Below are 17,422 nucleotides of genomic sequence, written 5' to 3' on the forward strand. Positions count from 1 at the left end.
AAGACTGTCACTAAGTCTTCATGGCAAAAGATAAATTCTTAATAAAATAGGCAATGACATTTTCACTAGGGATATCCTGTTAAAAACTACCCTGTTATTCACTTAACTATTATAAACAAATCAAAGCAAATTTGATTTGCCGAGAAAATATTTACAGAATGACTCAGTACAGTGTTAAGCGCTGTAAAGATGCAAATAGGAATATGACATGATTCCTGTCTTCAAAGTTCAGGGCAGAAGTAAAGGCAAGAATCTAAATAACTTTTTAAAAAGACGTAACAGTGAAATTCCATCATCTTAACAAAACAAACTACCATAAAAGAGAGAGAAAAATTACACTTTAAATAGTGCTGGCAATACTGCCCATCATTCCTTTCAGCGAATGAGCATGACGGGAAACATGTGAATCTGTGGTTCCCTCAGGTTGTCTCTGTTCTGGGTGCCTCTCAGGTGTGAGCATATCACTGAGTTGAATGTGATTCTAATTTTTAAAGACATGCATATATGCATTTTTCATGTAAAATGGACCCTAAAAGGAAGCCAGCTACTTCGTCTGGTGCTCAACCAAAGAAACAGGAATCTGTTCCAATGCTGGAGGAAAAACTGGCTGCGCTGAACTAACTCATGGTCTCCAGTGGAGTGCCTGTCGAAGGACTTTTCCAGGGTAATTTCGATTATTCATGATTTTCTTGTCTCTGATTATAGAATCTAATAGGTGTGATTCTGTTGTAAGACAAGTATCAGAGAAATTACACACAGCCTGCAAGGGCCTTGGGTTCTGAGTTAGGGGGTTTGACTTTGTTTAGCCATGCAGTTGGAGTCTGTTAAAGGTTTCTGAATAAAGAAGGCTATAACACTGGGTTTCAGAAGATCAATTTGGAAATAATACTCTAGATGGACTGGAAGATGTAAAAACCAAGGCAGAGAGGCAATTAAGAAGCTCTTATAATTGTAGAGGTGAATAAGAAATAATGATTGTTAGACCTGGGGTGGAGATAGAGTAAGTTATACTTTTTGATTGACTAGGATGGATTAGAAATGGAGATTTTAAGTTTGGGTGACCATGAGGTTGATGGCTGCTTTAACAGAGTTAGAGAAATCAGAAGAACTAGTTTGGGTTAGGAAGATGAGTGGATGGAATATGAGGAACTGTGGGAGATCCTGGTGGAGATTTTCAGCAATGTGCTGGAACTGCAGGAAAGAATTCTTAAAATGTTTGGTTTGGGCTTCATTCTGTTTAGAGATAGCAGTTGAAATCACAGGAGTACAGTATGGCTAAATTAAGATCAACTCTGTAGAAAGTGGGGAGAGGCCCAAGTGTTGGTTCTTGGGGGATTACCTGTCTTTGGAGACCAGGGGAAGGAAAGAAGCCATTAGGAAAACCAAAGAAGGAACATTCAGGAAAAAAAAAAATTCAGGGAAAGATAATTTTAAAAGAATTCTAAAGAATTTAAAAGGAACGTAAAATGTTGCTACAAGTTCAAGAATTATATAGAATATAATGAACTAATTTTGGAGGTAAAAGGAAAGAAAGAAAATAATAGGTAAATAATAGAAGAAATATTTTAAAAAATAGGACAGGGGTAAAATAATTTCAGGAAAAAGAGACAGCAAATGATTTAAATGCTGCTGAAATTTCAAGGAGAGATGGGTCGTGAATGGGAGAGGTGGAAGTTTAAACCCAAAATTAGGATATGTGGTCTATCCAAGGATTCTTTTCTGATTTGTAAACTTGTGTGAGACTAACAAATGTGTAACCGTCAGCTCATATTTACACAATTCATTCTGTATTTGCTCAAAATAATACAAATATAGGAAACTGGGACTTTCTCAGCAATGACTACCAATGTAATCATTGGTGACCTTCTAAGGGAGCAGAGGCCAGAGTCAGATTGCAAGCCAAGGAGTGAAGTAGAGATGAATAAATATAGATTTTGCTTTCGAGAAATTTAGTGATGAGAGCAAGGAGAAGAATATATATGGTTAAAAGGTAGGAAAGACCTGGAAGACTGCTCACACCAGCCTGGTGGTCTCATTGCAGCTTTTGGATTATCTTTCAGTTAGCCTTTGGTGTATTCCTTCAGCCTTTTCCTATTCATGTGCTATTTTGAACTCACTTGATATGCCATAAATGTGCAGTCCTAAAACAAACTGGAAAATATCATAAAGCATTTGCTGTCACGTGAAACTGGAAATACACAGAAACTACATTTAGTGCACAGTCTGAGTGGAGAATTCACACAAGTGTTCTGTCAAAGAAGATGGCTGCCGTGACTTTAATAACTTCTAAAGTATCTTCAAAGTTTCTTCTCTCTGTGAAATATTATGATTCTTTGCATGTTAGTCCAGAAGTCTTTGAAATAGTGGAGTGGGGGGGGGTGCAGATGCTTCTCTGGCAGAGATATTTCTCACTGCAGACACATGAAAGTCAGGTGGTACTGCAATACTAATCCTTCCCTGAGTGCTCCAGCCCATTTGTGGAATATGACTTTCTTGATTGAGTGATATTTTCCATTGAGCCCATTCAGGCACTTAACAACACTTATTGATCATAGAGAATTAGCTATAGCTTTTAAAGCATATTAGGTTTAATGAAATCTGAAACATGATCGCTATCCTTAAGGGAACAAGTCAGACAAAATGGGAGGAAAATGTGTTGGAAACCTTTGTCTTAAATAAATCAGATAATGTGAGCAAAGCTCACATCTCACATTCTGAGACAAGGAGCTGAATATAGTAGTAGTCACCACCACATGACAGTTTTATAATTTAAAATGCATAATATCCACATCACACAGGGCCTGGAGATGGAGCAGGTAATATATTTTTATGCTTCTTCCAGGAAATATCCCATCCTTCCTCCTCAGAATCCCCAGCTCAAGGAGGGCCAGGATGTAGGATTTTCAGTACTTAAACTGGGAGAGTTCTGGGCCAACTGGGATGAGTTTGTAACCCCTGTTTGGAGCAAGGCTGTCTGACTGTATGTGTCCTTCCATCCTGTAGGAATCTCCCGCTCTCCTAGCCAATCTTTCTCATTTGGTGAAGACCGTGACACCCGACTCACATTCTTTTTCCCGTAACCACCCCTGGTTCATGTAGAAAATCCAACCACTCCCTGGTTTTTAGTTCCTTGACCTTTTTTCTTTAAATTTTCCCTCATCCTTCCTTCCAACTTTAACTTCCAATTCTTATGGTCAAACCTTAGATTTTGTACTTATGAGTAACTATACAATCCTTAAAATCTCAGTTCCTGACACCCCCCCACCAGCCACCACTCCCTTCTTTTCAGCTCACTACCTCCATGGCAATTCTTCAATCACACCGAGGCTTCCAATCCATTCATGACACCATTTTTATTATTTTTAAAGGAAGCTCTACTCCCAACATGGGGCTCAAACTCACAACCCTGAGATCAAGAGTCATATGCTCTACCTACAGAGCCAGCCAGGTGCCCCTAATGACACCATTTTTAATGTCCACCACTTTCTAGTTCCTGTCTTTACTTCCTACTTGTTCAGATTAGATTCCATTGTTCAATTACTTGCAAACATCCTCCTTTCCTACCCTCTGCCTTACTCAATGACAGAAATCCAATATTGGTTAATCCCAATGATTTGCAAAGGGGTAGTATAGTTTAGTGGTTAATGGTGTGGCTTCTGGACCTACACTCTTTTGAATCCTGGGTTCAGAATTTACTAGCGCTGTGATCTCAGATAAGTTTCCTAACAGCTTTGTGCCTGTTTCCTCATCTGCATCTGTCTCATGGGGTTGTTGTTGACTCAAAGGTATTAAAAAAAATTTTTTTTTAAGTTTATTTATTTATTTTGAGAAGACAGAGACAGTGTGAGTGGGGGAGGGGCAGAGAGAGAAAGAGACACAGAATCCAAAGCAGGCTCTGCACCGTCAGCGAGGAGGAGTCAGATGTAGGGCTTGAACCCATGAAACCGTGAGATCATGACTTGAGCCAAAACCAAGAGTCGGATGTTAACCAACTGAGCCACTGAGGCGCCCCAATTCAAAGGTATTAATAGGAGTACAATGCTTACAACAGTGCTTGGCACATAATAAACAGTCAATAAATGTTTCCCAAGCTTGTAGTTTGATCTCTGGAGGAAAACACCTAACTATTCTGATTGATCTCTTTTAAAGTTTATGACTGTCTCAAGTGGGCCTCAGTGCAGTCTTTGCAATTCAGTCGACCACAGTTCCCATTTCCTTATTGATTTATTTTCTCTCTCAGGGATTACTATTTCACCTCCTCTTCTTGCTTCTCAAATTTCCACCTCCTCGCTTCTGCTCCTCACTCTCAGTGAATGATTTTGCTTCTTATCTCACTGAGAAAACAATCAGAAAATAACATTATTTTTCCACCACCCAGTCTACCCACCTCTGTAGCCTTCTGCTTCAATGAAAGTGTCCCTTTCCCTATTTTAGGACAAGTCTTTACTTGGGCACTGGACTCCATCTCTTTCTACTTTCTTAAGAACTTTACTGCTATAATTATCTCTTTCTTGTCTTGCATGATTACATGTCTCCTTTGTTCTCTGCCATTGGTGCTATAATATTAATGAACAATCATAAACAAAAGAGGGGTAGGGGCACCTGGTTGGCTCAGTTGGTTAAGCGACTGACTTTGGCTCAGGTCATGATCTCACAGTTTGTGAGTTCGAGCCCTGTGTCGGGCTCTGTGTTGACAGCTCAGAGCCTGGAGCCTGCTTCAGATTCTGTATCTCCCCCTCTCTCTACCTCTCCCTTGCTCATGCTCTGTGTCTCTCTGTCTCTCAATAATAAATAAATGTTAAAAAAAATTTATTTTAATGACAAAATAAAAAAATAAAAAAATAAAAAAGAGGGGCACCTGGGTGGCTCAGTCAGTTAAGTGTCCAACTTTTGATTTTAGCTCAGGTCATGATCTGACCTTGGTTCGTGAGATTGAGCCCCATGTTGGGCTCTGCAATGGCAACTCGGAGCCTGCTTGGGATTCTCTCTCTCCCTCTCTGCCTCTCCCTCTGTGCATATGCACTCTCGGTCTCTCAAAATAAATAAATAAACTTAAAAAAATACATTAAAAAAGGGAGAAAAGAAATCTCCCTTCCTTCTATGCCCCTGGTAGCTATCAACTTACTGATGCAAACCTCAATGTCTCCATTGACATTGAACTGAGGCTCCCATCTTCATGACAATTTGAACCAAGTTTTTATTTCACTATTTCACCAAAACCACACCTATATGAGCCAACAGTAGCATCTATCTGTCAAGTCTCATGATCTGTTCTTTGTCCTCATCATCCTTTGCTCAGCACCAGTGTTTAACATAATTGGTCACTTCTGTCTTCTTGAATTTTTGTTTCACTTGGTTTCAGGACACTGTACTATTTTGAGTTATCATCTATCTTTCTTCTCAATCTCCTTGACTGGATTCTCCTGTGTACCTTTAAATGTTTTTGAAAATGATGGAGTGCTCCAGAGCTCAGTCTTAGGCTCTCTCAAGCTTATGGAAGTGATTGGAGTGACCAAAACCAGGAGAAATTGATATCATGGGTTTCATACGAGGCAAGAACTGTGTTGAAAAGAAGTGAAAAAGCGTAGTTTGTATGAAAGAGGAAAGCCATTTATAATGATTTTTATACTGAATTTTACTTAATATCAGATCGTTTAATGGAAGCAATTTTACTGTAATAAATGTTTTCTGAACACTGGCAGTGGAAAGGGGTGGGGGAATCAAAACTGAAACAGAAAAATTCTTGCTTCTATAAATTCTGGTTATTGTCCTAATTTAATTAATGGAAAATTAAGAGCTAAATCAATACTGGAACTCCAACCAGAATTCTTGGTGGTTCCTGGTCTTCGATTAAGTTGATTAAGTTATTTGCTTCCCAGATTGAAATACAATAAAGAGTAAAGTGTGCCTAAATTACAAGTTTAAAGGGCATTCAAGTGGAAAATTGCTGGAAAGGGTAATAAAATAGCAACCACAAAAATACAACTTTCCTTGGCATTTTCAACTTTACTACCTCAGAGCTACTAAAGGACCTATTTTTGTCTTTTCAAACAACAAGATCTCAGATTTTTCAGTCAGCCACTCCTCGGGTTTTTGTATTGGTACAATTGGGTTTTCTCCTTGGAAACTGATTTTTAAAGAAGAACAAAGAGTATAGATTGATAATGCAATTTTATTATTAAATTCCTAAGGCTGACACTGAAAAAACTCACATTTAAAAAATTTGTAATAATAAGGGTGCCTGGGTGACTCATTTGGTTAAGTGTCCGACTTTGGTCAGGTCATGATCTCACAGTTCATGAGTTTGAGCCCCACGTCAGACTCTGTGCTGACAGCTCAGAGCCTCGAGCCTGCTTCGGATTCTGTGTCTCCCACTCTCTCTGCTCTTTCCCTGCTCACATGCTGTCTTTCTCCCAAAAATAAATAAAGATAAAAAAAAATTAGCCCCTTACAAGTTACATTTTTCATTCCTTCCAAAGACTAGATGAGGTGGTGTTATTATCCTTCACAGACAGAAACTGAGATTCAGAGAGGTTTTAAAATTTTTCTAAAGAAATGAGAGGGGAGGGGCACCTGAGTGTCTCAGTTGGTTAAGTGTCTGGCTCTTGGTTTCAGCTCAGATCATGATCTCATAGTTCGTGGGTTTGAGCCCTACATTGGGCTCTGTGCTGACAGTGCAGAGCCTGCTTGAGAGTCTCTCTCTCTCTCTCTCTCTCTCTGCCCCTCCCTGATCACTCTCTCTGTCTCTCAAAATAAATAAATAAACTTCAAAAAGAAATAAAGACATGAGAGGGGGGCTCCTGGGTGGCTCAGTCACTTAAGCTTCTGACTCTTGGCTTTGGCTCAGGTCATGATCTCACAGTAGGTGAGATCCAGTCCTGACTTGGGCTCTGCACTGATAGCATGGAACCTGCCTGGGACTCTCTCTCTTCCTCTCTCTCTGCCCCTCCCCTGCTTGCACATTCTCTCTCTCTCTCTCTCTCTCTCTCTCTCTCTCTCTCTCTCTCTCTCAGAATAAACAAACAAACAAACAAATAAATAAATGAGACATGCTCCCAGTCCTCTTACCTCCAAAGGGAAAAGAGAAGGAAACAATTAAGTACCAGATACTATGCCTGGACCTTTTGTGTAACTATCTTGTTTAATTAAAAGTAAGAGTTAAGAAATAGATTGTAATATGAGCTTTGTGCTTAGCACTTTGTGTTTTAAGAATACAAGTCTGAATGGTATTTCAAGTGAGAGATTTGCAGTATCACACATAAAATGCAATGCTTAAATCCTTGACCCTGTAGAGAGCTAAAAGAATTGTTATTTCACATCAAGATTTTTCCTCTAATGACTACTGAAGCATTTCTTCTTTGTAAAGTAGCTTATAAAACTGTTAGCCCTCACTTAAAACTAGAGTTTTTGAGAATTAGGTACTTGATCTGCATATATATGGTGCAACCATACTGATAGCCTTCCCCATTTTAGCACTCAAATACACAGCAAGTGTAGGACATGTTCAGCTTCTTGTTTGACAGTGGTGTCTGTAGGGATCTTTATGTCCATTTGTTGTTTACAAGTGATGTCTATTTCTTTTTGGAGTCGAGCACGCTGTGTGAATATCTTGAGGTGAGTGCCTAAAATGTGGCCAGTTAAAAGAGAAATAAAGGTTTGTCTAGTAACACAGGAATTGGATTCCAAAATTTTTTTTGTTAATGATTTATAACAAATTCTCCCTCTGGGCTGCTGCTAACTCTCCAGTAATCAGGTGTTAATATTTTAGATAAAAAATAAAGTCCAGGCAGGGAGGTGAGTGGGAGCTGAGAATGGAGAATGGACAGGAGTGAGAGGGAGAGAAGCCAGACTAAAAACACCACACTGGGAGATCTAAGTCATGTTGGATAATGTTAATTTTCTTGCTTTATTCTTTTTACTTCTATGTCAGGTTAAGTACCTGTTTAGATTTTTATTTGCTTGAAGAAAGACAATTTTAGAAAAAAAAAGCATACCTAAGTCCCCCCCCCCATATTAAAAGTATAGCTATAGATATAGAGACAAATTTTCTTTTATCCACTGGGAGTTTTAAAGATTGATTCAGGGATGAAAGCCCCAAAACAAGAACTTGGTAGTTGACAACCTTAGAAATAAATGGGTATCACTACTTATAGTGCTAGTCTGGACGTCTTGAGGAATACCTGCGTTATTTTTACTCAGGAGTTTATTACTGTGGCCAAACAAATACTCTTGTGAAACATGACTTATTCCATTCAACAAACATGGTTGAGTGCTCAATATGCACTGTGGTTGGTGTTAAGTATAAAAGGATGAGTGAGATAGTCTTGATTTTCAAAGTTTGCAGCCGTAGGAGTAGCAGGCAGGTAAATAATTATTCATAATTATTCATAAGGAGTTAAATTCCACATTAGGTTATGAGCAAAGTATTATGGGAGCACAGAAGGAGAGATTGTTTAACTCCACAGAAGGGAAATTCTGTACTCTATGCTTTTCTTTGGTTTGTATGGAATACACAGTAGTCTCAAAAGTACTTTGAAAAGGTATGTTAGAGGGCAGGGTTCCCCTAGGGTTCCCCATTGGTTTCTACCCACTGATTTGAGAGAATGAATGAGAAATATCTTTTCTCTCCTCTCTTGCCCCTCAGAGTTCCGTTCAATGTCCTGCAGATGGCATGACCTCCCAGACTGGCCTTCCTGAGCATTTTCTCCACCTTGAAATGACCTGTACACTTCACTAGTCATTACGTGTCTTTCGGGAGGGACTATCCTGTGCCCAGAAAGTGCTTGGCACATTGTAGGTTCCCAGTACATTTTGGTTAATTGAACTAAGAAGAAAGAAAGATACGTGGTGCTCCGACCTCACCCAAACAACCTTATTTCCGTTTCTGCCTCCTTGGCATTTTTGCTTTATGATTATGGATATTAAAGGAAATCCTTCCTTAGTAAGTTTTTCAGAAACTGAGCTAGAATCACGTTAAGGGTTTCCTTAATCCTCTAAGTTTGAAAAGAAGGATAGAAAAACCAATACCTCCAGCTTTCGTCCTCTTTCACCTCTCACCCTCTTTACAGGGTCCTTCTTTATTAGGACAGCCTCTAATAAAGATATTAACTTTGTATTTTTATTTATCCATAACATAGACATACTTCATCTGGTTTCTGTATTATATGGGGTAGTCCTCTGGATAATAATTGCTGTTTGACAGAAATTCCAGACCAAAGGTTCTAAAATAATGTATCGTTAAAAGAAACTAGGATTGGTGGCCAAGAATTCAATCACATTTCTTTTCTGATAGAATCAAAGCCATTTCACTAATTAGATATTTTCTTCCACAAGATGGCGCTGTAGTTCTTCCAGTTATTTGAAGTTTAGCAGCTCATGGTTTTATCTTTTAAAGTATCTCCCATGTCCCCCTTATTTCTTTATATATAAAAGTGACATATAAGAAAAAAAATGTAAGATTGTCACTTCATAAGCCAGATTTACTATCTGATTTTAGAGAGGTTCATAGGAATAGCCATAGAATAGCCAATAACAGGGATTAGTACACAATGAAAAGTTACCAGCAATGAGATAAAATAGACATTTTTTTTGCACTAGTTTTTCTGTAAACAATTGTTTATCAAGAAAAAGAAGGGGTGCCTGGGTAGCTCAGTTGGTTGGGCTTCCGACTTCAACTTAGGTCATGATCTCACGGTTCGTGGGTTCAGGCCCCACATCAGGCTCTGTGCGACAGCTCAGAGCCTGGAGCTTGCTTCTGATTCTGTGTCTCCCTCTCCTTTCCCTTCCTCCATTCACTCTCTCTCTCTCTCAAAAATAAATACAGATTTTAAAAAATTAAGAAAAAAAAGAAAGAAAAAGAAAAATTGGGGGTGCCTGGGTGGCTCAGTCGGTTGAGCGTCTGACATTAGCTCAGGTTATAATCTTGTGGTTCATGGGTTCCAGTCCCACGTTGGGCTTTGTGCTGACAACTCAGAGCCTGGAGCCCGCTTCTGATTCTGTGTCTGCCCCTCCCTTGCTCACGCTCTGTCTCTCCCTAAAATAAATAAATACTAAAAAAATTTTTTGAAAAAAAAATTGTTAAGCACAGTCTAGCTCAAATATGAATTATGAACTATTATAAAAGCATTATGAGTAAAATTTTAATATTCTTCAGTACTACTTGTAGTTTGAGAGTTTGAAATGAGTGAGTTTTTTTTTTAATTTTTTTTTTAACGTTTATTTATTTTTGAGACAGAGAGAGACAGAGCATGAATGGGGGAGGGACAGAGAGAGAGGGAGACACAGAATTGGAAGCAGGCTCCAGGCTCCGAGCCATCAGCCCAGAGCCTGATGCGGGGCTCGAACTCACGGACCGCGAGATGGTGACCTGAGCTGAAGTCGGATGCTCAACCAACTGAGCCACCCAGGCGCCCCTGAAATGAGTGAGTTTTTAATTAACTTGGGTATTTTCTTATTGTTTATCCTCATGTGGAAAAACATCTTATATACAGGACTAATTTTTTTCACTAAATAATTTTGGGGTTTAATCACATTCTCAGGTTTGTTATAAATATTTTTTAGTTTTGCTTTAAAGACTTACCCAAATTTGCAAATGAAGTTGCAGTAGAATCAGTGTATAATGATTCTGAGCCCTGTTTTGTGCAAAACACAGTTTCGATCAGATCTATCCAGGAAAAAAAAATTCACTATTACTTTCTAATGATCTACTAAATCTGAAACAAAAAGATTATTACTACTAATATGTTCAGAAGACTTGTATTTAAAATATTTGAGGAGTGAATTATTTTTGAGATTCTTTTTGATCATATTGGGTCCCTTCAATGAAAATTACATACTGACCCAAAATGCTACAGATTTTGGTTAATGCTCTAACATAATCTCCTTGTGAGAATCATAAATTCATTAAATAAAAAGTTCAACATGAAGAGAAATAAATTATGGTGTGCAATCTTTAGTTATGTCTAATTGCAATGAGTTTGTAATGCATTTACATTTATAAAATCACTTAAGTTATCAGTGTCTGAGACAACAGTCTGTGTTTACAACTTGCACATTTGTAAGGAGTAAATTAGTTAATGTGCTAATTAGAAAACTTCACTAGAAGAGAAAACAGGTTGTGATTCTCTTTTATCCCTTTACTCCCATTTGGATCATGTAGTGGTGAGTAGATGGAAAAGCCACGGTTAACTTTAAAATTGCTAAATATGTATTCGGTATGTCCTTGCTTTAGTTGGTGCTTGAAATATTTAAGCCATTTATACTCCCATTACTACCACTATTACTCATCACTTTTCTTGAAGGTCCACTATGTGTCAGGCATGTCAAGGATGTATGTGATTCACACAATGATGTTGTGGAACAGGTACTATTGTTTTGCTTTCACAGATGAAGACACTGAGGCTTGGGAGATATTAGATAATATTCCAAGGGTCAGGTGGCTGGCGAGTGTGGCTAGGATCTGAGTGCAAGTTTCCGTGACTCCAGAGCCTGTTAACCGTTTTAACAACTTACATGGTGTATGTAACTTTTAACCACTAACATATTATAGTGTGTGTAACATATTATAGTGTGTGTAACATATTATAGTGTGTGTAACATATTATAGTGTGTGTAACTGCCATGTCATGTGGCTTCTGGTGAAGTCTACCAGTTTAATATGCAATATTATGTTTTTAATGTGTAAAGAATAGTTCAGGATTTCTAACTGTGCTATTTAGGAGACACACGGTGAGGGCTTTTGCAAAAGGGATTTGTTGAGTTACCATGATACAGCCAGCAAGCAGAGCACGTGAAGGGACTTCCAGACATTTAGAAGATAGTGATAAGAGGCGGACAGCCAGGTATAAGGAAGCTCTTTTTCTTCCTTCCTCTCACCCTTAACTCTCTGGTGCCTCACTTTGTCAGTGTGCAAAGTACAAGCTAACCAAGGCTCCGCTGGGATGATCCTGACTGTATTAATTTTAGATATACTTAAAACCCACCAAATTCATTGCTTCCCAACAGACTTAGTCAAAAGATGAAATGTTTCTCTACTAAAATATTGTTATATCTTAAAAGAAATGAGGTTTTTGTTATACTCCATAAGCTAAAATTGTAACCTAAGGGCTTTTTGTGTCATTTACTAGGAGAGATTTTCCACATTCGGGTGAGATGACTGTGGTAAAGTCAAGTCCTCAGAGAGAAATAAAAATTTTAAGGCTTATTCTAAGTTGCCCCTAACCTTAAAGACTCTTCGATTCCCTGAATGATGCCGTTTTTCAGCTGGGCTGTACCTAGCTCTGTGCAAGGCACACGGAGAAACCCAGAGTGAAGCAGCACGCACCTGCTGATAGAAGCTTTCCTGAACTGAATCATTCTTTCCTTCAGTCAGTCATTCATCCATCTGTCCAGCCACCATTTGACGGCTACTTCGTACTTGTAACAAACTCAGCTCAATATTTACTGACCCTTCTGTTACGGGTACTATGTGAGTTAACACAAACCTTAACTTACACACCAATTAAAGAATCAATTTTGTGTGTTGGCCTCAGTATGTGATGGTATCTTTTGTGGCACTGATAATTCAACCCTTTGGGGCTGTAGTCCTTGTTTTTTATTGTCAGCTTGTTTGAGCAGGCGATAGTCTGTCAGTTGATTGTTGATAGAATTTGTGTATTTGAGTGACTGAATTGATCTGTTTGGCATTTAAAGGATTTGGTATGTGTTATAGGGACCGTATTTCCTATATTTAGGAAACAAAGTGCTATGTCACATCCACCGAGGGGTAGAGTGGAAGTGGTAGTAATCATAGTAATAATGTTTATAATTATAGTAGTGAATTTTGCTTCATTGCTGGGAAGCAGACTTCATATGCGAGTGCTATAAGTATTCCATTGAGGATCTGACTTAGCAACTTCTTTTCTAGAAACGCAGTGAAAACATGTTATTTCGGGTAAGACACTATTATCTCTGTCCCTTCCTTCCTATGTAGGACAAAGAGCCTGCACTAGATGATCTGTACATTCAAGTTCAATACTAAAGTTTTATAACTTCAGGATTTGAGTTTCCTCCTGATCTCAGGAATTTGAAGAATTCTATTTTTAACTTTTCCTGTTAGGTAATGACTAACAAGTTATCTTACACAGAGCAGCCAATAAATGTAGTTGAGTGAATAAAAGGTATATAAAGTATTAGAGCAACATCAACTTCACCCAATTTAATACCAGCATCAGGTACGTGCTGGATACTGATCTGTGTGCCTGGGGACCAAGGAGTAAATTAGGATTAAAGTCCCTTTCCTCATGTAGTTTAAAATCTAAGGGAGAAAGATGGATATAATAAACTTGTAAAATAACAATAGTTTTGGATAGTATACATGCTCTGCAGGATAATGGGAGAGACCAGAGGTAAATTGTAATGTGTATATAGACAGGATGGCCAGGGAAGTCCACTATGTTTTATGAAGATCAAGGGAAAGAATATTCCAGGCATTAGAAAAAAGCAAAAGAAAGGTCTTTCAGTCAAAAATGTAAGTTGTTATTATCAAGGGACAGGTAGTGAGCGAGGAAGTGGTCTGAGGTGAGGCTGGAGGTAGGCATGTCAAGATGGTGGTGGGTTTTCTAAAACCCAGACATTTGGATTTTGTTTAATTTGCAATGAGAACATTTGAGGAAGTCTTAAATATATGCCTAATTCTCCTGTTATATCCTGAGATTGTGCATGTTGAGTCATACTTAGCCAAAGATTGTCTTTCCCTCCCTTGTGTCCTCAGTGATACCCTATTACTGTTTCTGAAACTCATTTCTAAAATTACTTCATTAAAGCAGGAATGAATGCCTTCCCCTGCTCATGAATTGCGGAATGTAATATTTCCAAAGGTCACTTAGAGGAACGAGAAGCAAATAGGATAAACTCCAAGAGGAGATAAAAAATATATTTGTAATCTATTTTTTTTAAGAAAATTCAGCATTTATACAATCTCTTTTCATTTAGTGAGATTTCTGGAACAGTGAGAGTCAAATCCCTATTTTTATGATAGGGAGGTAACAGATAATATGATTTTCCTTTAAGATTCCCCTTCATATGATGAATTGAGGAAGAGTACAGATAGTCTCATCATAGAAATGCAGATTTTATTTTATAATGGGATGAAGGGACATTCTAGATATGACCGCATACTGCAACAGAGAGAGGAAAGCTTAAAGCGCATTGCTATACTTTCATAAGAGTTTTATTATACAATAGAGGGTGTCAGTAACTTTTGAAAGATAATTGGAAAGTTGATTTATGTCTACTATTAAAACTTACCTTTAGTGGGGTAAATCTTGTGTATAATGATAGACGTTGTCCAGCTTGGTGCAGTTTTTCCTGCCAAAATATGAAAAGATAAATTATCGCATATAAATGATAGTGTACTGGTTTGAACCAAAAAATAGTAAAACCACTTTTGTATTTTGTTATAGTTTGGGTGTGTTTTTAGGGACGTTAGTTAATGCTTTTGAAGCCTCTGTTTCCTCAACTATGAAAATAAAATTGAACCAAATAACTTCTTTTTTTTTTTTTTTAACATTTTTATTTTTTTTAATTTATTTTTGAGACAGAGAGAGACAGAGCATGAACGGGGTAGGGGCAGAGAGAGAGGGAGACACAGAATCAGAAGCAGGCTCCAGGCTCTGAGCTGTCAGCACAGAGCCTGATGCAGGGCTCGAACTCACGGACGGTGAGATCGTGACCCGAGCGAAGTCGGACGCTCAACCGACTGCGCCACCCAGGCGCCCCACCAAATAACTTCTAAAGAGGCTTATAGTTCCAAAGTTCCTATGATTCTGTGTGATCAACACTGATAAATGAATTATGTAAATAGGAAGGAGAGTAGAGGAAAGGGTGTTTCTGTTCTAACTATGAATCAAGAATGATGGAAGAGAACAGAATAAGTAAATTTTAAGATGCAAGACTCTTCAAAGATGGGTCAGTTAGAAATAAGCTTTTATAAATAATAAGAAATCATTTTAATTTGCAATGTTTGTGAATTAATTGGAAACTAGGTTCCATGAACATTCCCTAATATTGCACCTTTCAAAGCAGTTTCTGGAAAGAAAACTCTGCACGTGTGATTGCCTCCTGTATATATTTTGACACTCCTGTGACCCGAAGCTGGTTTTATGACATAGTCATAGTAGTAAGCATTTCTGTGTTTCTTACCTTTCTTCTAGTCCTGAAGTGCTCAATAATCCAAAGGCATATCAGAAAATGAAAGAGGAGTTCAAACTTGAGAAGGCAATGAGGATTGAATCTGGTGACATTAAATTTTCTTGGGTTTGGGTTTGTGTGAAGGTATTTATATAGGAAGTTTGATTATTGCAAGCTGAGCTGATGTCTTGTATGAGGAATATTTATCCAAAACTGACTTGGAGTTGACAAAAGTGCACAATAAATGCCAAGTGGCTTAAAAGCTATACATTTATCATTGGTAGTTGCATCTGAAGCAAACTAAATTTTATAATTTCCATTAAGTGACACGTAGGATTTCAGTGTTTATAATAAGATCCAGAAGAGTCGATGTTTTGCTGTATGCTTTTAATTGTTTTAGAACAAACTAGACAATGGAAAGGTCAAGTTTAGGAAAAGAAAAAAAAAACCTCTCTAGATTGCAAAGAAATCAAGGCTATATCCAAGTACTCTATTTTTTCAAGACATAATCCAAGACCTTTTTCTTTTTTCTCTAAATACTTTCACTAGGTACCATCTCTAGGTCTAGGATTCCTTACACTGATGTCACTGGCCCAGGCCTCTCGGCCAAGATCCAGACTCATCTGTGACCCTGCCTGCTCAGCATCTGTGTCTCGGTGCATCATTAGAAACTCAACTCAGCATGGTCACAACTAGACTCTTCTACTCATCACCCTGCTACCCGATTCTCTTCTAATTCCTTATCAGAAAAAATGATATAACATTCACCCAGGAGCGTGAACCAGAAAACTTACTCTCATCCTTCACTACTTCACATCTAATTCATCATAATCTCCTGTGTTTGTTTGTTTGTTTGTTTTTTTAAACCACTGTACAACCTTTGAATCTGTCTATTCCTTCATGGCCAGTTTCCTTCTCTGAGCTACCCTATCTCTCATCCATACTGCTCCAATAGCCCCTCCCTCATCCTCTATGCCCACTCTTGTCTGCTTCCAATATGTAGCCAGGAGCCAGAGAGGAAATTTTAAAAGGCAAATATACTCATTCACTCTCCTTCTGAAAGCCCGGCAAAAGTTCCCCATTGTCTACTAGGCTAAGGTCAAAATGCTGGATCTGGTCTCCATGTCCTATGTGATCTGGCCACCACCTGCTTCATCAAACTCAACTTGATACATCAAGTTCCTTTCACACTTGGGGCTCTAGCCACCTTGAGCTATGAATTTCTAAAATATGCTATATTCTTTCCTGCCTGCAAGCCTTCAAAAATGCTGTTTCCTTTGCTTGAAACACTCTTTTCTATTCTTCAAATTGACTCTCGTTAGTCCCCAGTGAGCAGTTAATTCCTATTTATTATTCCACCCAAATATCATTTCCACAGGGAAGCTTGTTTTGACCTTTTAGAAAAGGTCACCTCTCCTTAATAAACACTCTCTTATGCTGTAGCTTTTAAAATTAATTAATTAATTAATTAATTAAACAATTAATGGGTGCCTCCAATGTCACATACTCTTCTAAAAGCTGAGGATGGAATGAGGGGAGACTGACAACAATCACGGGGCAAAACAAACACAATAGTTTCATACAGTGATGAAGATTATAAAGCAAATTAAATGAACTATTGTGCTAGAGAATGACTTGAGAGAGGTACTTTGGGTTTGAGATTGAATTTCTTAAGTGATCATCTATTTTGTCTGTTTCATGTTCATCTTCTTTGCAAGAGCCTATGTGCCCAAGAACTGGGACTTTGTTGCACTTGCTCACATGGTTTCCCAGCACTCAGTGTGGTGCCCAGCACAGAGCAGATTCAATAATTATTCCTGAATGAATGAATCAACCTATAAGTTTTGTAGGGCCACCGTTACAAAGTACACAAACTGGGTGGCTTAAGGCAAATAAATTCATTCTATTTATTAGTTCTAGAGGCTATGAATCTGAAATGAAGGTGTTAGTAGGGCCGTGCTCCCTCTGAAGTCTCTGGGGGAACAGCCTTCTGTGTGTCCTCCTAGTTTCTGGTGTTTGCTTGCAATCTTTGGCATTTGTTGGCTTGCTATTAGCTGTATCCCTCCAGTCTCTGCTTCCATCATTACATGGCCTTCTGCTCTGTGTCTGTCTCTTCTCTTTGTCCCAATTTTTTGCTTTTTTTATAATGAAACCAGTCATTTGATCAGTATGATCATATCCACTCTAATCCAGTATGACCTCATGACTTGATTACATCTGCAAGATCTTATTTCCAGATAAGCTCACATTAATA

The 17,422-nt window shown here is 38.3% G+C and overlaps 1 protein-coding gene and 1 long non-coding RNA gene across 2 annotated transcripts in view; one reads left to right on the top strand and one right to left on the bottom strand.

The window, feature by feature from the left end:
• The first annotated feature begins 645 nt into the window (after positions 1-645).
• The window catches only part of NELL2 (neural EGFL like 2), a 408,634-nt gene continuing 391,857 nt past the window's right edge, over positions 646-17,422 (top strand). Inside the window, exon 1 of the mRNA XM_058743047.1 lies at positions 646-664. The gene's annotated coding sequence lies outside the window, so the exon portion shown is untranslated. The remainder of the gene's footprint in view (positions 665-17,422) is intronic.
• The window catches only part of LOC131519730 (uncharacterized), a 56,486-nt gene continuing 42,860 nt past the window's right edge, over positions 3,797-17,422 (bottom strand). The window contains exons 2-3 of the long non-coding RNA XR_009265762.1: positions 14,287-14,346; positions 3,797-4,334 (exon numbers count right to left, since the gene is read on the bottom strand). This is a non-coding gene — a long non-coding RNA (uncharacterized LOC131519730). The remainder of the gene's footprint in view (positions 4,335-14,286; positions 14,347-17,422) is intronic.

Source organism: Neofelis nebulosa, chromosome 8, assembly GCF_028018385.1.
Source record: "Neofelis nebulosa isolate mNeoNeb1 chromosome 8, mNeoNeb1.pri, whole genome shotgun sequence".
Taxonomy (NCBI): Eukaryota; Metazoa; Chordata; class Mammalia; order Carnivora; family Felidae; genus Neofelis; species Neofelis nebulosa.